At 46.0% G+C, this 23274-nt stretch overlaps 1 pseudogene; it reads left to right on the plus strand.

The window, feature by feature from the left end:
* Window positions 1-23274, plus strand: part of LOC137535283 (zinc finger protein 585A-like) — a 389395-nt pseudogene that overhangs the window by 110520 nt on the left and 255601 nt on the right.

Genomic DNA, 23274 nt, shown 5'->3' on the forward strand with positions numbered 1-23274 from the left:
GAAGGCACTGAAAGGAGCAGTTAAAAAAGTTGCCACCAAAAATGGGCACAATTGTTATTTATCATAATATAGATAGCCGTTACGCTATTTAGTGGACGGCTGCAATTAAATTGAAATTTATCGTATTAATGTTAGCCATTATACTACTATTTAGCAGGCAGCTGCAATTAAGTTGAAATTTATTGTATTAATGTTAGCGGGGTTGGGGGGGGGGGGTGTTAAGGTTAGGCACCACCAGGGGAGTCTTAGGGTTGGGCAACACCAGGAGGGGGGGGGGGGGGTCTTAGGGTTAGGCAGCACCAGGGGGTTCTTAGGGTTAGGTACTACTAGGGGGGTCTTAGGTTAAGGTACCACTAGGGGGGTCTTAGGGTTAGGCACCAACAGGGGGGTCTTAGGTTTAGGTACCAGGGGATGGGGGGGTATTAAGGTTAGGCACCACCAGGGGAGTTTTAGGGTTGGGCAACACCAGGATGGGGTCTTAGGGTTGGGCAACACCAGGGGGGGGTCTTAGGGTTGGGCAACACCAAGTGGGGTCTTAGGGTAGGGCAACACCAGGTGGGGTCTTAGGGTTAGGTACCACTAGAGGGGGTCTTAGGTTTAGGTACAACTATGGGGGGTTTTAAGTTTAGGTACCACCGGGGTGGCTCTTATGTTTAGGTGCCACCGGGGGGGTCTTAAGGTTAGGTACCACCAAAAAAAATTAAATAAAAAAAGGTTAGGTACCACCATAGTTAGTGATATTATATAACGCCGCACCTAAATTAGCTCACAACTTTTTCGATTGTATGCGCACTGAAATAAGTATGTGTGTGTGTGTTTGGGGGGGGGGGGAGAGGAGGCACTTAAAGAGGAAGCACAACTCTATGGACATTACTAATGAATTAATAAAATAAATATTGTCAGTTTGTTAAAAAGGCGGAGGAGGTTTCCCAAGTTTTGCAGAGGGGCCCAGTGAATTCTAGTCACACCCTTTCCCCGCCCCCACTGATCTCTTGTCCTATAGGAGCTGCAGTGTGCAGCAGTTTGGTTCCTCATCGGACAGAAGGATGGGAGGAGAGATATGACTATACTGTGTATATATAGGAGTATATATGTATGTGTTTATATCCAGCTACAGAAGTGTTAGTGGTTGTGGATCTCCATGGCATAAAGGGATAGTTCCTCTACCTCGCAGCTCCTATAATTTAGTGTTGTGTAATATCACAATATCTTTATTTGTACAATTGGGGACAAGAGTGAGATAAAGGTACATTACAAGGGGCATATGAGTGACAGGAGGATACAATGGTAATAAGAATGTGTAAGTGACACCACATTGCGCTACAAACATAACACAGATCTCTTGCTATCAGTACATATAGGTCTGTTGTCACAAGAGTAACACATTGCTTCCATTGTCTCATCAAGCTCTACAATTTACTGCTTTTCCATGTGTGGCCGATGCTTTATGTGTAGGGAGGTCAATGAGGTGCAAATACCTCTGAGATCCAAATGTAATGCAAATTGTATTGTCAGATGTTTTTATACGATACAGTCATATAAACTATAACCAGATGTATAAAATCTAAGGCCTCCTACAAAAATAATGGGAGGAGTCTTACTATATTAAACGCCCAACCTTAAGTTCTTATAGCGAGTTTCTCAAGCTACTGGTACAAAGTGTGAAAAGTCAGGACAACTATTTACTTTTAAAATAATTAATTTATTAAATACACAAAAATTGTGAGAATATTTACAAATCAAATTATAGGAATCAAACAATAACCACCAGATATTAATCACCACAAAGCACTTCTCTATGTAAGCTGATCATAAACTTCAAAACAAAGTTGACCACAGATATTAACCAATAAAATCAATCAATCAATCACAGTAGGCTGTGCAACCGCAAGATGACATATTTTTACTTATAAGGCTTAATGATAATGCACAATCTAACAAGGGAAACATACGGAAGCAGCTCTAGCTAGTCTAAACACCTCAATATATATATAAAAGCAGGTTTACATTTTACTGTGCTGTACACCCTTCATTTATAAAGTAAGATCTATTTTTAAAAGACAAAAGGAAAGCTTTGAAATGATGACCTTGTCTGTCATTGAAACTTTTATATCAACCAATCTCTATCTCCCTATCAAGTTATAAGCTTGGAGAAAAAAAAATACATTACTAAGAAATGTAGAGAAAAATGAACCCAAATCAAACACGGATATTCCTAGTTGAAATTCCAGGAAGGTCACATGTTCAAGGTATTCTATACAAGGTATATAGAATCGATTGCGGAGCTACCGGCCGGAGCCCGCATTGTAGAGACAACCGGGGACTGCAATAACTGCGAGTGAACAGATGCATCTTAACCATAAGAACGCTGTTAAACTTCATAGTCAGCCACTGCAATACGGAGCTTTATGTAATACATAATTGACTAGTACTGAGGAGTTTGGAACAGAAGGGAATCAGGTGGCTCCATTGAAAGTAGGTTGAATAATGTGTGTATGAAAATTGATGAGGTGCCTTTTCTCTCCCCCCTTGTCATTTCAATGACAGTGGACTGCAAACGGAGTAGTTACGCTGGGTTATTGTGGATAATAGTATGCAGTATAACAACGACCCCTCAGGAGATTAGAGGTATTGTTTAAAGAGGAACTGTAAGCATCCTCTCAGCGATGGGCAGTTAAAATGCATGGGACGAACCATTTTTACTCCTGGCAGAGTAACAGTTTTTTTTTCCTTTATTCCAACAGTTGTAACTGTTATACAGTAAAGGCTGACAACACCTTTTTTTTTTTAACTGACTGATGTCATCTGAAGGCGCCCAATGCATGTGTGGAGAGAAGTGCAGGTAGAGAACTAGCTGAAGGAGGCTAAAAGTAGTTTGTCTGTATATACAAACAAAATGAAATGGTAGTTGTAAAGCAGTTTTAGTACAGCAATTGCAGCAGGGTAAGGGCTCGTTTCCACTATCGCGAATCTGCATGCGTCCAACGCATGCAGATTCGCACATGTAATGCAAGTGAATGGACCTGTTTCCACTGTAGCGTTTGCGTGGTGCGTTTTTATGAGCGGTGAAAAAATGCACAAAAGAGCCAACGAATTCGCCTGCTAGTGGAATGCATGCGAATCGCCGCTAATATATTTAATAGGGAAATCGCATGCGTTTTTTTACGCGTTATTTTACGCGATTACGCATGCGATTCCGCATAGGAACCAATGTAAATTAACACAGGCAGTGACATGGTTAAAAACGCACATAGCCTAACCTATGCGAAATCGCATGCGTAATCGCGTAAAATAACGCGTAAAAACGCACCTGCATGCGATTTCTTCTGCGGTGGAATCCAGGCGATTCCGCACCGCTACAGTGGAAACGAGCCCTAAATGAATGAAAAAAGGGTGGTTTATTGTGATGAACGGGGAATAGAGGAGAAAGCAGATCAGGTCTGTTTCTGAACTGTGAGTGTTCAGCCTAGAGGGTGGGGCATAGAAATTTGCTGTCTGTTTTATTACTCCCCACTGAGGGCTCGTTCATATTAGAGGCATTTTCTGCCTTTTTTCAAGCGCAGTCAATTTTTAAAATCGCCCCCAAAGCGCTTGTGCAATGAATGTTTATGAGAGTGTTCATATCAGTGCGCTGTGTGTTCAGCAAAGTGATGCCTGGACCATTTTTGGGGCGATTTTACCTCAATGGAAGGTATAGGAAAAATGCAAAACGTTCACAAAATCGCTTTGTACAGCGATTGCGTTTGCGTTTTTAAGAATAAATACATTGTATTTACCCTTTTCCAGGTCAAAGTTCACTTCCTGACTTGTGTCAGGGAGTGAAAAAACGCAATCGCTCTGAAAAAGCACTTTACAGAAACCGCAGCACCCACCCGCCACCGGGAGGAGAGGAAAAAAACTCCTCAAAAAACGCAACGCAAAGTGAATGAGCCCTTAATCTGCCCTCATTTTATGCCTGGTACACACCATGCAATTTCCTGCCTGATAGATGGGTTGAATTTATTATTTCTGACAGGTCCGATCTGATTTCCGATTTGTTTTCTGATAGATTTTCTGATCACTCCTATGCAAAATCGATCAGAAAAACATCAGATCGAACCTGTTGGAAATAGACGATTCAACCCGTCTATCTAATGGGAAAGTTCTAAAACTGTTTACTAAGTGAAGGAAGAAAAATTGGTGCATGGTATTATAGTTACACACAGGCATATGGGCCACAGTCGCAGTGGTCGCATGTGTGACCCGGGCCCCTGAGGGACCCACTCGTCCTGTGTAAGAGGGCACAGCGGTGGGCGAACGAGCAGCGGCTGAGGGGATCAAATACTTCGATGGGATCCACGCTCTGTATGTACTTACTTCTTTCTGTTCTTGTGTTCCATCTCACAGTAACAGTGCCCCTTAGGGGGCGCTGTTACTGTGAGAAAGGGGCACTGTTACTGTGAGATGGAACGCAAAAACAGGCAGAAGTAAGTACATGCAGCATGGGAATCCGGGCAAAGTGAGTATTAGATGATTTCCTCCTCAGCCGCTGCTCGCTGCGTCTCCCCCTCTGCCTGGCTACCTATACTAGAGCACCAATTCCTGGCTACTAGGCTTGCTCATCACGGATTAATCACGAGTAACCACGGTGGTTACTTGTGATTCAAATTAGCTCTAATCGGTCCAGCTGAGATGCGGCGGGGTTAAGTACCCAGAATGCCGCTCTCCGCCCAGCGTTTCAACAAGCTCACAAGCATCCTAATGGACGCTTTGCAAACCTTGCTATGGAGCACTTCTTCCTTCCGGCTTGGAGGAAGTGCTCCATAGCGAGGCTTGCAATGCGTCCAATAGACGCTTGTGAGCTTGTTGAAATGCTGGGCGGAGAGTGGCATTCTGGGTAATTAACCATTTCACAACTGAGGGGTTTTACCCCTGAAACACCAGCGCGATTTTTCCCTTTCAGCGCTGCTTCCATTACTGTACTGATGTACTATGATTGGTTATTGGGGACTGGAGAGTCCCCATAACCAATCATTGTACTGCAGAGCCGGGGTGTGTGCGCGCGCGCGGGTCACGGGGGCGCGCGATCGCGGGCTGCAAGTTTGTTTACCTTGCATTGTTTTGAATGAAGACGGCATTTGTTTGAAGCCGTCTTCATTCTACTCGCAATCGGCGAGGCTAATTGGATTTAGGAACGCTTGTTCCTAACATCCAATTAGTAACCTGCTGTGCGGGCTGGCTGGAGTGTACGCGAGAGTTCCCCGCCCACTCCCAGCCAGTAAACAAACAAGTGCGCCTTTCTCCGTCCCTGGGGGTGAAGCGGTGCGCAGAGGGACGGAGAAATTTAGCACTGGGGGGGTGAAGTGGTTAACCCTGCCGCATCTACCCGCTCAGCTGGAGCAATTAGAGCTAATTAGAATCACGAGTAACCACTGTGGTTACTCGTGATTAATCCGTGATGAGCAAGCCTACTGGCTTACCTATACTATACTACCTATTCCTGGCTACCTATACTGAGGACGCATATTCCTGGCTACCTATAAAGGGGGCACCTATTTCTGGCTACCTATATTGGAGGCGCCTATACCTGGCTACCATACTGGGGGGTGGTTAAGGAAGTGGGGCACATCTGGCTACCATGGTGGGGGCGCATTGTGCACATTATGGTGCAATTTAAGGTGGAACTGAAGATTAACAAAAAAAACTGAGTTTCACTTACCTATGGCTCCTGTCCCATGCTGGTCCTCAACGATCCTCCTTTCCCCGCCCCGGTGCAGTTTTGTTTCCGCTGCCTTGTAAGTTGATAGCAACTACGCCTGCACGGCCCAGGCCACGCGTATACTTGTTTGCATTCCCGTCTGCAATAGCGTCCTGCAACTGCGCAGGATGCTATTGCGGACAGAAACCGGAACAAGGACACACGTGGCCTGGGCCGCGCAGGTGCAGTTGTAAGTCAGGTGCAGTTGCCATCGACTTACAACTGCACCGGGGCGGGGGAATGGAGGATCGTTGAGGACCAATGCGGGACATTGTTAATTTTCAGTTCCGATTTAACCTCTAGCCGACCGCGTCACGCCGATGGGCGTGGCTGCGGCGGTAGCCCCAGGACCGCCCAACGCCGAGCGTAAAGTCCTGGGGCTCTGTTTTGCAGGAGATCGTGCGCAGGCTGCGCGCGCATCTCCTGCTTGGTGGGCAGAGCGGAGCTCCGCCTTCAGTCATGGCTGTCCCCTTCAGAGGCACAGGCGTGATCGGCTGGCGAGGGGAGGGAGGGGGGAATAGAATAGTTCAAAAAAACACACACATTTTTATAAAAAAAAAAAAAGACAAATAAACAAAAACAAACATCTGGGGGGCGATCAGACTGTATGCCTGCTGTAGTTTATGCACAACACAAACACTTTCAGAATGAGCATGTCACTGCCACCTATGCGACTGCCACTCTCCTAATTTATGTTTCTCCTTTCTCTGCTCTGACCACCCATATTGTAGCTGGAGAAACAGTCTGTGCAGAGACAGAAAGTGCAGCCTGTGACACTCTGCAAGTGCACAGCAGGAGGAGGGGGGAGGGTGCAGAAAGAGGCAATGTTTGTGGACGGAGATGTCATCAAAACACACACAAAAAAAGAATGCACGAGTGGAAACAGGAGGAAAAAGACAAGCCTCCTATCGGCACATGTGAAGAAATGCTGCTAGCTGTGCCCTCCCTTCCTCCCCATTACAGACCTGATAGCCTTCAACCTCTTCCCCTTTAGAGTCTAGACCTGCAGATCAGCGGTGAGTGTAACTCTCACCCTCCAAGCTTGGAAGTCTCTTGTCAACACTCTTCCTGCAGCCCAGATCCTGTAGCACTGCCTGTGTCTCTGCTCCATCTGCCTGAATGTCTCACAAGTTCACTCGACATGCAGGCAGACTGGGGCAGAGACACTACAGACACCGAGCTGCAGGAGGAGTGTCTCACCCGACATGCAAGCAGACTGGGGCAGAGACACTACAGACACCGAGCTGCAGGAGGAGTGTCTCACCCGACATGCAAGCAGACTGGGGCAGAGACACTACAGACACCGAGCTGCAGGAGGAGTGTCTCACCCGACATGCAAGCAGACTGGGGCAGAGACACTACAGACACCGAGCTGCAGGAGGAGTGTCTCACCCGACATGCAAGCAGACTGGGGCAGAGACACTACAGACACCGAGCTGCAGGAGGAGTGTCTCACCCGACATGCAGGCAGACTGGGGCAGAGACACTACAGACACCGAGCTGCAGGAGGAGTGTCTCACCCGACATGCAAGCAGACTGGGGCAGAGACACTACAGACACCGAGCTGCAGGAGGAGTGTCTCACCCGACATGCAAGCAGACTGGGGCAGAGACACTACAGACACCGAGCTGCAGGAGGAGTGTCTCACTCGACATGCAAGCAGACTGGGGCAGAGACACTACAGACACCGAGCTGCAGGAAAAGTGTCTCACCCGACATGCAAGCAGACTGGGGCAGAGACACTACAGACACCGAGCTGCAGGAGGAGTGTCTCACCCGACATGCAAGCAGACTGGGGCAGAGACACTACAGACACCGAGCTGCAGGAGGAGTGTCTCACCCGACATGCAGGCAGACTGGGGCAGAGACACTACAGACACCGAGCTGCAGGAGGAGTGTCTCACCCGACATGCAAGCAGACTGGGGCAGAGACACTACAGACACCGAGCTGCAGGAGGAGTGTCTCACCCGACATGCAAGCAGACTGGGGCAGAGACACTACAGACACCGAGCTGCAGGAAAAGTGTCTCACCCGACATGCAAGCAGACTGGGGCAGAGACACTACAGACACCGAGCTGCAGGAGGAGTGTCTCACCCGACATGCAAGCAGACTGGGGCAGAGACACTACAGACACCGAGCTGCAGGAAAAGTGTCTCACCCGACATGCAAGCAGACTGGGGCAGAGACACTACAGACACCGAGCTGCAGGAGGAGTGTCTCACCCGACATGCAAGCAGACTGGGGCAGAGACACTACAGACACCGAGCTGCAGGAGGAGTGTCTCACCCGACATGCAAGCAGACTGGGGCAGAGACACTACAGACACCGAGCTGCAGGAGGAGTGTCTCACTCGACATGCAGGCAGACTGGGGCAGAGACACTACAGACACCGAGCTGCAGGAGGAGTGTCTCACCCGACATGCAAGCAGACTGGGGCAGAGACACTACAGACACCGAGCTGCAGGAGGAGTGTCTCACCCGACATGCAAGCAGACTGGGGCAGAGACACTACAGACACCGAGCTGCAGGAGGAGTGTCTCACCCGACATGCAAGCAGACTGGGGCAGAGACACTACAGACACCGAGCTGCAGGAGGAGTGTCTCACTCGACATGCAAGCAGACTGGGGCAGAGACACTACAGACACCGAGCTGCAGGAAAAGTGTCTCACCCGACATGCAAGCAGACTGGGGCAGAGACACTACAGACACCGAGCTGCAGGAGGAGTGTCTCACCCGACATGCAAGCAGACTGGGGCAGAGACACTACAGACACCGAGCTGCAGGAGGAGTGTCTCACCCGACATGCAAGCAGACTGGGGCAGAGACACTACAGACACCGAGCTGCAGGAGGAGTGTCTCACCCGACATGCAAGCAGACTGGGGCAGAGACACTACAGACACCGAGCTGCAGGAGGAGTGTCTGATAAGATCACTTCCACGCTGGGACAGTGTAAGCTGACAGGAAACTTCAGGGGACAGAGCAGGATGATCACTGCTGGGGCTGCAGAAACACCTTCTCCTCTGCCTCGTGCTCATGTCCTGTCTTGATGAAGCAGAGGACAACGTTTTTTTCCCCACCAAACTGCAGGAAAAGCTTCCAGTGACATCACTACCCAGAAGGCAGTGCGCACAAGGCTAATTAATATACTGCCGTGGATCTAGCTCTTGAGGGGGCGTGGCTTAGCTATTAAAGGTGACATACCAGCAAAATGCTGGGTTTATATCAGAAAATACTGGGTTTTCCCCTATAACGTGGGTATAGGCTATCTGCTGGCAAGGGCTGGTTTTTCAGCGTACAGTTCCTCTTTAACCATTAGGATTCCAACCTACTTGATATTAGATAACCATCAGATTCACACTTGTTTTTAAACAATCATTTTAGTTTTTCTTCTTTTTTATGCATTTTCATATACTGTATACATATATATGTGTATGTGTATGTATTTTATCATATATATTTTTAGTTTATTTTTTCTACTGTTTATATACATAAACAACTTTTTATACTGAATTATCAACTGAGAATATTGCTCATAGGCTGAATACACTTTTAATCAAATAAAGATATTTAGGAAACTTGAAAAATAGCGCCATCCTCTGTAAAATCTTTTTTTGTGTCTTTTTAATTGGTAAGGGTTAGGGGATATCACATACCTTGAGGAATAGGCAGCTAAAAAAATAAAATAAAATAATAACAGTGCACTTTAAGACTGTAGCAGCGCCCTTCAATCACTATACTTGGCTCCTTGTGAACAACAAGTTATGGCTCTGTTTGAGAAAAACCTTTTATGATTCAAGAATGTTATCCCAGCAAATATGGCTCTTCTAGGTCTCTTGAGTGTCTGGCCTAGGAGTTACTGTCGTCATGAAGGAGTCCGCACACAGACTTATCGGAGCAATCACCACAAATTTATTGTCCCATCACATGTATATAGATACACAGTCTGACCTGGGGCCCGGCACCAGCTTACCCACTGACGTGCGTGCGGTCTTTTGATTCATTGGCCTAGGAGTTAAACATTCAAACTAAAACACGTATGCAAGCTCTGTAGAACACCTTAGAATTATAGTCTACATTTGGTATTGAGTAAATTCCCCATGCATTTAACTATATAATATATGATATAATGCTTATTACACGACCATATTTGGCATGCTATATATAATGACAAACATATACAAAATCCCTAATAATAAGATTATAAGAAATTCTATAGCAGTCCAAATTCTAACTCCAAGCTGTTACTATACAGCCTGCTGCCCCTTTGGACTTAAAAACACTGGGCTGTAATATTGGTTTAGACCTTAAAGCTGTACAAACATTCCTGCATAAAGTGTCAGTCAGGTAAACCATTAAGATTTGCTTAAAGATTTAAAATTATTACTCCAGTAAACCATCTTCAGATAGAGGAAAATCTTTCTGATTCAGCAGTCTGTCACTAAACCATGTTCTTTGAATTTCACTAAAATAAAAGATCTATTTCTTGCAATCCATATGATAAATCCAGGGCTGTGGAGTCGGAGTCGTGGAGTCGGAGTCGGGGCAATTTTGGGTGCCTGGAGTCGGAGTCGGGAAAAAATGCACCGACTCCGACTCCTAATGAATTTGTAACTGTAATTAAAATAGAAAATATGATAAAATGTTCTATTTCTCAGATAATAGTCATTAAAAATAATGTATATACACAGTATATATACAGTAATAGCTGTGCTTAGTCCACAAAAATGAAATAAACCAATCAAAATTAGTTACTTGTGCTGCTTCAATAAAGCAGTCCCCGTATTTTTAAGGTCAGATATACACATCTGATTGTGACTGTATATATGATGTGTACACAGGAATCTCTTATATATACTAAATAACATCTATGCTGTAAGAATAAAGCCTGATGTGTAGCTATGTCACTAATAGAGATGGTCAATGAGATGGAAATAATTCTGCGTTGATGCTGATTTATGCAAATATATGCACTCTTTGCTCATGAAATCAAATAATTTGATATGTTGTTAAAATTTGGTTTGGTGACTACAAATTAAATGGTACCTGAGACGGATGAAAAGAAAAGTTTTATACATACCTGGGGCTTCCTCCAGCCCCCTTCAGGCCAATCAGACCCTCGCTGTCCTCCATCACCTGGATCTTCTGCTATGAGTCCCGGTAATTCAGCCAGTCAGCGCAGTCCGGCCGCATGCCGCTCCTACAGCCAGGAGCATTCTGCACCTGCACAATAGTGCTGCGCAGGTGTAGTACGCTCCTGGTGGCAAAGTGTGTGCATGCGCACTATGCCTGACTGGCTCAAGTACCTGGACTCATAGCAGAAGATCCAGGTGGTGGAGAAGGACAACGAGGGACTGATTATCCTGAAGGCGGCTGGAGGAAGCCCCAGGTATGTATAAAACTTTAATTTCATCTGTCTGAGGTTTACTTTGTTACACAGTAGTACTATACTCTACATATGCACTCCCCACAGAGCTGCAGGGAATCCACTGAGAATGTTGTGCACATTGAACACAGAGGTGTTGTCTGTCACCCATAAACCTTGTTCAGATTGTGCATGAAGAATGTGTAATAGAGGAATAATCTTCTCATTCCCCTGCAGAGTACCTGCACATCATTCTTACATGTACCCACAGTTACATTGCCTAGGGCCTGATAGATGTTCTTTGTTCTGGTCTGTACCTTTTACAAGTACTCTTACCAAGGACTAGTTTTAGTCTAAAGAGAATAAATATAGTAGTCTACATATCCTTCTCACTTCAGTTGTCTTGTAAAACTCCTAAGCGTTGGCAGGTAGAGACAAATTTCACGTTAGATACTTTTAATCAACAAAATTGTAATATGCAAATTAGAGGAGTCGGAGTCGGAGGAATCCTAAACGTCGGAGTCGGTGGATTTTTGGACCAACTCCACAGCCCTGGATAAATCAAACATGCATGAATCTATAATATAAATCAGAATACACTTGCTAAGATCTATAATATACCATACAATTCTTTAAGGTTATATTTTTAAAGAACAGTAATTATGCTTTTATTCAACCTATAAATCTTGATTAATTCTTATCTGAAAACCTGACAGTATGCAGCTAATCAGTTTTTTTCAGGAAATTCATTTGGCTGTCCGATTTTCAAAATACATAAAATTTGCATACAAAGAAAAGTTATTGTCTTGTGATTGGCTGCCTGTAATGAGCACACCCTTCTTTAGTTCTGTCAGACTGATAACTAGCAATGGTCAGTGATATGCCAATAACTCTGAGATGATGCAAATTATATTCTAATTATATGCAAAGTTACACAGATGCTGCATCTGGCCCATTTCCAATATGAATAATGTAAACAAATACACCAAGCACTTAAAAAGTAGATAAATCGATGCTTTTTATTCTGTTTTCAATGAAACTGTAATGCAATGTCCCTGTAACCCGATCACTACTCTTCATTCTGTTTTCAACAGTTGTAGCAGATTGCAGTGTTCAATAGACATCGAGCCCTTGTTTTATTACTATTATTACTTCTTTGAGCAGGTGCATAGTTATTACTCAGAAGGGGCCCTTCTGTGGTAGTGAGGAAGGGGGAATGTTGTGTGATCGGGTTATTGGATACAGTTTTATTACTATTATTACTTCTTTGGGCAGGTGCATAGTTATTACTCAGAAGGGGCCCTTCTGTGGTTGTGAGGAAGGGGGAATGTTGTGTGATCGGGTTATTGGATACAGTTTTATTACTATTATTACTGCTTTGGGCAGGTGCATAGTTATTACTCAGAAGGGGCCCTTCTGTGGTTGTGAGGAAGGGGGAATGTTGTGTGATCGGGTTATTGGATACAGTTTTATTGAAAACAGAAAAAAAACAGACTTACTACTTTTTTAGTGCTTTGTGAATTTGTTTACATTATTTGCATTAAAGCGGTATAAAACCCTGACATAATATTTAATAAAAACATATTTTCCTACTTTTTATATGCCATACGGTTATCATATTTGCTTTTGTGCATAAGTATTAGTATTGTGAGGGATCCGCTTCAGATGGTAAGCATTTAGCAGGAACAGAGCAGCTCCAAGCAGGTTTGTATGCAAACATAAATCAAAGTTTATTTGCAGCAGGTTCACAAACAACAGTTTGCAGTTCAGTAATAAAGTCAGTAATTCCACAAAACAAGGGTAAGGCCAGTTCCGGCCGGGTGCTTACTTTCAGCGTTGAGTAACACACAAATGTCAGTCCAAACACATGCAGTTCTCTGCAGCAGCTTCTCAGCAGAGCTACTTCCTGGAAACAAACGAAAACCTTTTCTGTGCAAAACTGACAGAACCTGCTGGACACACCTCCCCTCACCTCTTCCTCTCCAGAGACTTGTTAGCTCTGTTGTTAACCCTTTGTGGGCTAGACAGGCAGCAGTCCACAAATACAATGCATAATATAATCCACCCAGGACCTGGCGACCAGATGCACCCAACCTGCTCTACATCTGGTCAGCTCCGGACCCTTCTCAAGGCTTCAACCCCTGCCACTCCTGACAGTCAGCAAAAGCCTATCCTCCGGAGCTGCTACAGGATGTAGCGCCTGAACCTGGGTGCAACATACCGTCCATCGCACACCATTTGTGACAAAGAGAGTGGCACTTTGCCAGCCACTTTGTCACAGTATTCATTTAGAGTGGCACTTTGTCACATACTCCCCCCCCCCCCTCTGTTCGAGCCCATGGGATCGGACATAATCTGCTGCAAGACAGTAGGTTCTCGATAGAGCATCTGCATTACCATGTAACTTCCCTGCTCTATGCTCTACCGAGAAGTTGAAGGCCTGTAATGCCAAAAACCACCGTGTTACTCTGGCATTTTTCTCCTTGTTCTGACACATCCAAGTAAGTGGGGCATGGTCTGTAATGAGCCGAAAGCGACGGCCTAGGAGATAGTATCGGAGTGCCTCCAGGGCCCATTTGATGGCCAGACACTCTCGTTCAACGATACTATACCTTTCTTCCGCAGCCGTCAGCTTCCGGCTCAAATACGCAACCGGGTGCTCCTCACCATTGAGCACTTGGGATAGAACTGCTCCTAAACCCACACTTGATGCATCAGTTTGAACCAGGAATTCCTTCTCAAAATTAGGCGTAATTAGTACAGGACCATTGCACAAAGCCGCCTTAAGACTCTGAAACGCTCTCTCTGCATCAGACCCCCACTTAAACATGGTAGAACCTTTTCCCTTTGTCAGGTTTGTGATGGGAGTAGCCACCGTGGCGAAGTTTGGGATGAACCTTCTATAGTACCCCACCAACCCTAGGAATGTTCTCACCTGCTTTTTCGTCTTAGGTTGAGGCCACTCCCTAATGGCCTCAACCTTCTGGATCTGGGGCTTAATCAAGCCTCGTCCTATGGTGTACCCCAAGTACCGGGCTTCCTCCAACCCCACTGCACACTTTTTAGGGTTTGCTGTCAACCCTGCCTCTCTAATGGAGTTCAAGACAGCCTGAACTTTTGGCAAGTGGCTTTCCCAGTCACTGCTAAAGATGACCACATCATCTAGGTAGGCCGCAGCAAAGGGCTGATGAGGTCTGAGAATTTTATCCATCATTCTCTGAAAGGTTGCTGGAGCACCTTGCAACCCAAAAGGCATCCTTACATACTGGAACAGCCCTTGAGGAGTGGAAAATGCTGTCTTCTCCTTGGCTGTTTCAGTTAAAGGCACTTGCCAATACCCCCTAGTCAAATCCAGCGTTGTTACATATCTAGCGGGACCCAACCTTTCAGTCAACTCGTCCACCCTGGGCATGGGGTAGGCATCAAATTTAGAAACCTCATTTAGCTTTCTAAAATCATTGCAAAAACGTATGGACCCATCTGGCTTTGGAACTAGAACTATGGGGCTACTCCACTCACTGTTGGACTCCTCTATTACCCCCAATTCCAGCATCCTTTTAATCTCCTCTGCTATAGCTTGTCTGCGGGCTTCAGGTATCTTATATGGCTTAAGGCGGACCTGTACATGTGGTTCTGTCACTATATCATGCCTAATTAGATGAGTGCAGCCTGGGAGTTCCGAGAACACATCTTGGTTGCGTAGAAGAAACTCTCTGACCTCCTGTTTCTGTGAGGATGACAGGGTTTCTGCAACCTGTACGTCATTTACCCCAGACTTGTTCTGCCTTTGCCCTTCTACCGAGGCTGACAGGGCTACCCTCTCCTTCCAGGGTTTTATTAGGTTTACATGGTAGAGCTGCTCTGGCTTCCTCTTACCAGGCTGGTAAACCCTATAATTCACCTCACGCACCTTTTCAATAATTTCATAAGGGCCTTGCCACTTAGCTAAAAATTTGCTTTCTACCGTGGGGACCAACACCAGGACTCGGTCACCAGGATTGAAAGACCGCACTTTTGCATCTTTGTTGTAAATTCGACACTGAGCCTCCTGGGCCTGTTGCATATGTTCTCTAACCAAGGGCATGACTGCAGCGATTCTATCCTGCATACAAGACACGTGTTCAATCACACTTTGGTAGGGGGTTGCCTCTTGCTCCCATGTTTCCTTTGCTATGTCGAGAATTCCACGTGGTCTCCGCCCATACAATAACTCAAAGGGAGAGAAACCAGTGGAAGACTGAGGGACCTCCCTTATTGCAAATAACAAATAGGGCAAGAGGCAGTCCCAATCCTTTCCATCTTTTTCAACCACCTTCTTTAGCATATTTTTCAACGTCTTATTGAACCTTTCCACAAGCCCATCCGTTTGAGGATGGTACACTGAGGTGCGCAGCTGTTTTATTTTCATCAATTTACACACTTCCTTCATTAATTTAGACATACATAGAGTTCCCTGGTCTGTCAAGATTTCTTTAGGCAAACCAGTTCTTGTAAACATGTGGAAGAGCTCTTGTGCAATCAGCTTGGAAGATGTGTTTCTCAGGGGTACTGCTTCCGGATAGCGGGTAGCATAGTCTACAACTACCAGAATATACTGGTGACCCCGGGCAGACCGGACTAAGGGCCCAACTAAATCCATGGCTATTCTTTCAAAAGGGACCTCGATGACTGGTAATGGGACAAGTGGACTGCGAAAGTGAGGAGCAGGCGCACACATCTGGCAGTCAGGGCAGGATTCACAATATTTCTTAACATCCCCATGCACTCCAGGCCAAAAGAACCTTTGTAAAATCCTGTCCTTGGTTTTCTCATACCCTAAATGACCCCCTAGGGGATGTTTGTGGGCAAGGTCTAGGACCATAGTGCGATAAGGCTGAGGCACAACGAGCTGTTCTACAATTTCCTCCTGTACCTTGCAAACTTGGTATAATAAATCAGCATTTACTGCCAGGTGAGGAAACAGTTTGTCAGCCCCGGGAACATGGGGTTCACCATTTACCACCTTAACATTTTCCCAAGCTTTGCTCAGAGTGGAATCTCTCAGCTGGGCAGTACCAAAGTTAGCCTGAGAAACCTCTAAATCTGAGAGCACCGTACCCTCTGAGGCTTCTGGGGACAACTCCGTCTCTCCCGCAAGAACAGACAGTGGAAAAGACATTTCATGATCAACTTCATCAACAGCCCTTGTTTCAACATTATTCTTATCTTTGCTATGTCGAGAATTCCACGTGGTCTCCGCCCATACAATAACTCAAAGGGAGAGAAACCAGTGGAAGACTGAGGGACCTCCCTTATTGCAAATAACAAATAGGGCAAGAGGCAGTCCCAATCCTTTCCATCTTTTTCAACCACCTTCTTTAGCATATTTTTCAACGTCTTATTGAACCTTTCCACAAGCCCATCCGTTTGAGGATGGTACACTGAGGTGCGCAGCTGTTTTATTTTCATCAATTTACACACTTCCTTCATTAATTTAGACATACATAGAGTTCCCTGGTCTGTCAAGATTTCTTTAGGCAAACCAGTTCTTGTAAACATGTGGAAGAGCTCTTGTGCAATCAGCTTGGAAGATGTGTTTCTCAGGGGTACTGCTTCCGGATAGCGGGTAGCATAGTCTACAACTACCAGAATATACTGGTGACCCCGGGCAGACCGGACTAAGGGCCCAACTAAATCCATGGCTATTCTTTCAAAAGGGACCTCGATGACTGGTAATGGGACAAGTGGACTGCGAAAGTGAGGAGCAGGCGCACACATCTGGCAGTCAGGGCAGGATTCACAATATTTCTTAACATCCCCATGCACTCCAGGCCAAAAGAACCTTTGTAAAATCCTGTCCTTGGTTTTCTCATACCCTAAATGACCCCCTAGGGGATGTTTGTGGGCAAGGTCTAGGACCATAGTGCGATAAGGCTGAGGCACAACGAGCTGTTCTACAATTTCCTCCTGTACCTTGCAAACTTGGTATAATAAATCAGCATTTACTGCCAGGTGAGGAAACAGTTTGTCAGCCCCGGGAACATGGGGTTCACCATTTACCACCTTAACATTTTCCCAAGCTTTGCTCAGAGTGGAATCTCTCAGCTGGGCAGTACCAAAGTTAGCCTGAGAAACCTCTAAATCTGAGAGCACCGTACCCTCTGAGGCTTCTGGGGACAACTCCGTCTCTCCCGCAAGAACAGACAGTGGAAAAGACATTTCATGATCAACTTCATCAACAGCCCTTGTTTCAACATTATTCTTATCCCATCATGGGCTATTTGCATTACCAAGATCTGAACACTTGTCATTTTTCCCTTCCCACAAGTTCCAAAACAGGGGAAAGTCCCTCCCCAAAATAACACTGTGTGCCAAATTTGGGCTCACCACTACTTCCTGTGTGGCAGGCCCACAGTCTGTCTCTAGGGTAAGAAGGGCTGTAGGATATTGTTTAGAGTCTCCATGGACACACTGCACCGTGATGTGCCTATCACCAAGCAAGGCATTGTCCACCAGGCTGGCATGTACAAGGGTCACCAAACTGCCAGAGTCTAAAAGGGCTTGGACAGTTTGGCCAGATACCTTTATCAAAGTCATGTGTGATTCAGAGTTCGCCAGGTATACAGGTCGGGCAAACAAAGACCTCCGCCTGGCATGATCAAACTCCATTTCCTCTACAGCCATAGGGCAGTTAACAGCAATGTGTCCCCACTCATTACATCGCCAGCACTGAACAGACCCTGGGTTCCTTGTAGTGGACACTGGGCGAACTCTGCCTGTCCCTTTAGGACCCTCAGGGGACTTCCGCTCCCCCACAAATCCTCCCGCCATACCAGCTTTTGTCTTACCGGTAACCTGGGGAGTAGACAGTTTCTGGGTCCAGGAGCGCTGGGCAGCCGACCACGCCAGGGAATCCTCCGCAGCCAAGTAACGTTCCAGCAGCTCAATAAGTTGGTCGGCTGATTGAGGATCTGCATGACTCACCCACCTTCGCAATGCCTGTGGCAGTGAGCGCAAAAAACGGTCGACTGTAACCCTTTCAACAATCTGGGGACCAGTCAACTTCTCTGGTTCAAGCCACTTCTTTACCAGAAGGACCAAGTCGTGCATCTGTGACCTCGGGGAGCTTGCTGCCGAGTAGGTCCACTTGTGGACGCGTTGGGCCCTCACGGCCGGCGTAACCCCAAGCCGTCTCAGGATCTCGTCTTTCAATTTGTCGTAGTCTTTGGCATCTTCCAAAGCAAGATCAAAGTAGGCCTTTTGGGCATCACCAGTCAAGAAAGGCGCTACCAATTCTGCCCACTGCGGCTTAGGCCAGGCTTCCCTCTCTGCCGTCCTCTCAAACGTATGAAGGAAAGCCTCCACATCATCATGTGGTGTCATTTTCTGGAGGAAATGACTTGCACGGATAGCACCTCCATTGCCAGGACCAGCCAGCTTATCCTCCTGGTTACGAACTACCAGTTGCTGCACCAACTCAGCTATAGCTTTCCGATCAGCCTCAGCAGTGCACTGATCCACTTCTGCTGCTGCAGCCAGACTTTCACACATCGCCACAGACTGCTGCTGCACCGCCAGGGTCTGCTTTTGGATGGCTGTATTAGTTTGTCGCTGTTCAGCATTTGCCTGTTGTAAGGCTGCATTGGCCAACGCTAATTGCTTCACCAACTCATCCATGCTGCAGTGCAAGCTTTTAAGTCTCTTATCAAACCCGCTGGCTCTGTAATAGTGCTAGCTCTAGTCTGCCCGCATCCTCCGCCAATTGTGAGGGATTCGCTTCAGATGGTAAGCATTTAGCAGGAACAGAGCAGCTCCAAGCAGGTTTGTATGCAAACATAAATCAAAGTTTATTTGCAGCAGGTTCACAAACAACAGTTTGCAGTTCAGTAATAAAGTCAGTAATTCCACAAAACAAGGATAAGGCCAACTCCGGCCAGGTGCTTACTTTCAGCGTTGAGTAACACACAAATGTCAGTCCAAACACATGCAGTTCCCTGCAGCAGCTTCTCAGCAGAGCTACTTCCTGGAAACAAACGAAAACCTTTTCTGTGCAAAACTGACAGAACCTGCTGGACACACCCCTCTCTCACCTCTTCCTCTCCAGAGACGTGTTAGCTCTGTTGTTAACCCTTTGTGGGCTAGACAGGCAGCAGTCCACAAATACAATGCATAATATATTCCACCCAGGACCTGGCGACCAGATGCACCCACCCTGCTCTACATCTGGTCAGCTCCGGACCCTTCTCAAGGCTTCAACCCCTGCCACTCCTGACAGTCAGCAAAAGCCTATCCTCCGGAGCTGCTACAGGATGTAGCGCCTGAACCTGGGTGCAACATACCGTCCATCGCACACCATGTGTGACAAAGAGAGTGGCACTTTGCCAGCCACTTTGTCACAGTATTCATTTAGAAATTATAAGTTTCCAAAGTACACTTTTTTTGCTCTGAAAGCTGACTTTGCATTTTCTTTATAACTGCTTTATTCATGTTCTAAGGTAAGAAGAAATGCTTTCTGACTGTCTGACTTTGTTCAGCAGAGCCTGCAGTGTCAGAGAAGTGTTTGTTTACATTCCTCACTTGATACAATTGAACACAAGATAACATTATCTCTAGTTTGGATGCGTCCAGCTTTGCTAGCAGGAAAGCATCTAAGTCCTGTGTGCAACCCTTTGAATGGTGTACTAGTAAAAAAAAAATACTGGTTGTATATAATATGCTGTAAATAATCTATTAGGGCAAAGCAGAAATGCTGGGTTTCATTCCGCTTTAAATTTTCAGGGTTGGAAGGAGACCTTTTTTTTACCATGCTGCGTACATCAGCGCCACCTATTGTTCTTAATTGGCCATGACCAATCTGCATCATCTTTGCATCATTTTGGAATTATCAGCAGCTCACTGACCCTCCTTAATGATAATTGTTCCTCCCCTCAGAATTCTCTAACAGGAAGTGATGATGTTTCTCTATTTGCAGGGCGGAGTCCCAGCATCAGGAACCTCTCAGAGACTCGTCTCTCTGTATCCACAGACTGTACAACGGATGATGATGTCGCTGGACAAGAGTCTCCTGCAGATATCCTGGTTACCCCAAATATTCCCCCAGAATCCCCTCACCTGTCTAACCCTGAGAGGGCCCATACCCAGCACAGCTCTTCTACTGCTGGAGGGTCTTATTCCTGTTTCATATATGGGAAAGGTTTTGTAAGGAAATCACATCTCGTCACACATGAGAAATCTCACACTGGTGAGAAGCCCTATTCATGTGCTGAGTGTGGGAAATGTTTTGGATGTAAAGAATACCTTGTCATGCATGAAAGATCTCATACTGGTGTGAAGCCCTATTCTTGTGCTGAGTGTGGGAAATGTTTCATACAGAAATCAGACCTTCTCAAACACGAGAGATTGCACACTGGTGAGAAGCCCTATTCATGTGCCAAGTGTGGGAAATGTTTTGGACATAAAGGAAGTCTTATCATACATGAGAGATCTCACACAGGTGAGAAGTCCTATTCATGTGCTGAGTGTGGGAAATGTTTTGGCCAGAAAGGAAACCTTATCATACATGAGAGATTGCACACTGGTGAGAAGCCCTATTCATGTGCCGAGTGTGGGAAGCATTTTGTACATAAATCAAACCTTGTCAAACATGAAAGATCTCACACTGGTGAGAAGCCCTATTAATGTGCTGAGTGTGGGAAATGTTTTGGACAGAAAGCACACCTTTTAAGACATGAGGGATCTCACACTGGTGAGAAGCCCTACTCATGTGCTGAGTGTGGGAAATGTTTTGGGCGGAAAGGAAGCCTTGTTATACATGAGAGATCTCACACTGGTGTGAAGCCTTATTCATGTGCTGAGTGTGGGAAATGTTTTGGACATGAAGCCTTGTCATACATGAGAGATCTCACGCAGGTGAGAAGTCCTATTCATGTGCAGAGTGTGGGAAAAGTTTTGTTCACAAATCAAACCTTGTCAAACATGAGAGATCGCACACTGGTGAGAAGCCCTATTCGTGTGCTGGGTGTGGGAAATGTTTTGGACGTAAAGAAAACCTTGTCATGCATGAAAGATCTCATACTGGTAAGAAGCCCTATTGTGCTGAGTGTGGGAAATGTTTCATACAGAAATCAGACCTTCTCAAACATGAGAGATTGCACACTGGTGAGAAGCCCTATTCATGTGCTGAGTGTGGGAAATGTTTTGTTCACAAATCAGACCTTGTCGAACATGAGAGATCGCACACTGGTGAGAAGCCCTATTCATGTGCTGAGTGTGGGAAATGTTTTGGGCAGAAAGGAAACCTTTTAAGACATGAGAGATCACACAATGGTGAGAAGCCCTATTCATGTGCTGAGTGTGGGAAGTGTTTTGGACGTAAAGAAAACCTTGTCGTGCATGAAAGAACTCACACTGGTGAGAATTCCTTTTCATGTGCTGAGTGTGGGAAATGTTTTGGCCAGAAAGGAAACCTTGTAAGACATGAGAGATCTCACACTGATGAGAAGCCCTATTCATGTGCCGAGTGTGGGAAGCATTTTGTTCATAAATCAAACCTTGTCAAACATGAGAGATCTCACACTGGTGAGAAGCCCTAATCATGTGCTGAGTGTGGGAAATGTTTTGGACATAAAAGAAGCCTTGTCAACCATGAGAAATCTCACACTGGTGAGAAACTCTAATCATGGGCTGAGTGTGGGAAATGATTTGAGTTTAAATCACTGCTCATGAGACATGTGTTGAGTGTGGGAAATGTTTTGGCCATAAGTGTTATTTTCCAGTGTTTCTTTTACTTCTTGCAAAGCGCACACGGCAGCATTCTTACACTGAATCCTGAGGACTCTTTCATGCTGCTCAGAGCATTGGATTGTTGCTGCTCTTTCACTGTCCATATCAAACTCCTTCATCTCCTCCAGCAGTTGCAGCATTTGCAGGCGTTTGTAAGCATTGGTCCCTAGTGTATGTCAGGCATCTTACAGGTTGTGGTATTGGCTGGTTTAATGTTCTGCTACCATATATTGTGTGTTTGTTGAAAGTTTGCTTGCCATTTAATAGGCATATTGATAGAAAGCCAAAGGAACCTGGAACCTTTTTTTCTACTGTGCGGAGAGTATGGAGAGTGCTGGAGTGTGTGCTGCTCCCCCCAGGTCCTTGTAAGCCCCAGACACCATCTCCTCACCTCTTTCATGGTCTTGGTGGGCGGGGATGGTTCTGACTGGCAGAGTCCCCACAGCTCTGCTCTGACAAGCATAGTCAGGTGGCAAGCTGCTATCCAATTGGTTGGCAATGTGGGTCACCTGACACTGCAACAGGGATCACAGCGACACGCTTCTGTGTGCTCAGTAGTGCAGCTGTTGCAATGGCTGATCATGATGGCAATGCAGAGCAAATGAACAGATGGTAGTAACTGGGACAGAAGCTGCGGCTTCCCTGGAAAGTACTCACGGCACACAGATTGAGAACCACCTTCTTTAGTGTCCATGGTGTCCTCATCTTATCCATAGGAGACTCTCTGGTTTTTGCATGCTTACATAAGCTTCATACTATAGCTAAGAAAAAACCTTCCCACAATCCTGCTGGCACTGCGCAGCTCCTCAAAGTTAGGCAAAGGCACCAAACCGGGTTAAAAAAAAATGGAGGCATATAGAGACCTATTTTATTTTTTTCAGCATTCAATTTTTATTGAGAGCTTTTGCAGAAAGAAACGGACACTATGGCCCTAATTCACTAAGCATGAGCACATCCGGTAATGCTGAAAACAGCTGATTTTACCAATCACCTTCCCAAATTCCAATTCACTAAACCTATTACCGCACAGAAAATTACTGACTAGTGAGGTAAATGACTGACTTGTAAATACCTCAAGAAATGACAAATTGCAATTCACAAAGATTTACGCATTTGGTAAATCAGACAAAAGCATTCAATATTTTTCTTCAGCTCTGACCAGCTGATAATAGTGGGTGTTAGGGTTAGGCACCACCAGGGGGGGTCTCAGGGTTAGGCACCACCAGGGGGGGGTCTCAGGGTTAGGCACCACCAGGGGGGTCTCAGGGTTAGGCACCACCAGGGGGTCTCAGGGTTAGGCACCACCAGGGGGGGTCTCAGGGTTAGGCACCACCAGGGGGGTCTCAGGGTTAGGCACCACAAGGGGTGGTCTCAGGGTTAGGCACCACCAGGGGGGTCTCAGGGTTAGGC

The sequence above is a fragment of the Hyperolius riggenbachi genome, chromosome 10, assembly GCF_040937935.1.
Source record: "Hyperolius riggenbachi isolate aHypRig1 chromosome 10, aHypRig1.pri, whole genome shotgun sequence".
In the NCBI taxonomy this organism is placed as follows: domain Eukaryota; kingdom Metazoa; phylum Chordata; class Amphibia; order Anura; family Hyperoliidae; genus Hyperolius; species Hyperolius riggenbachi.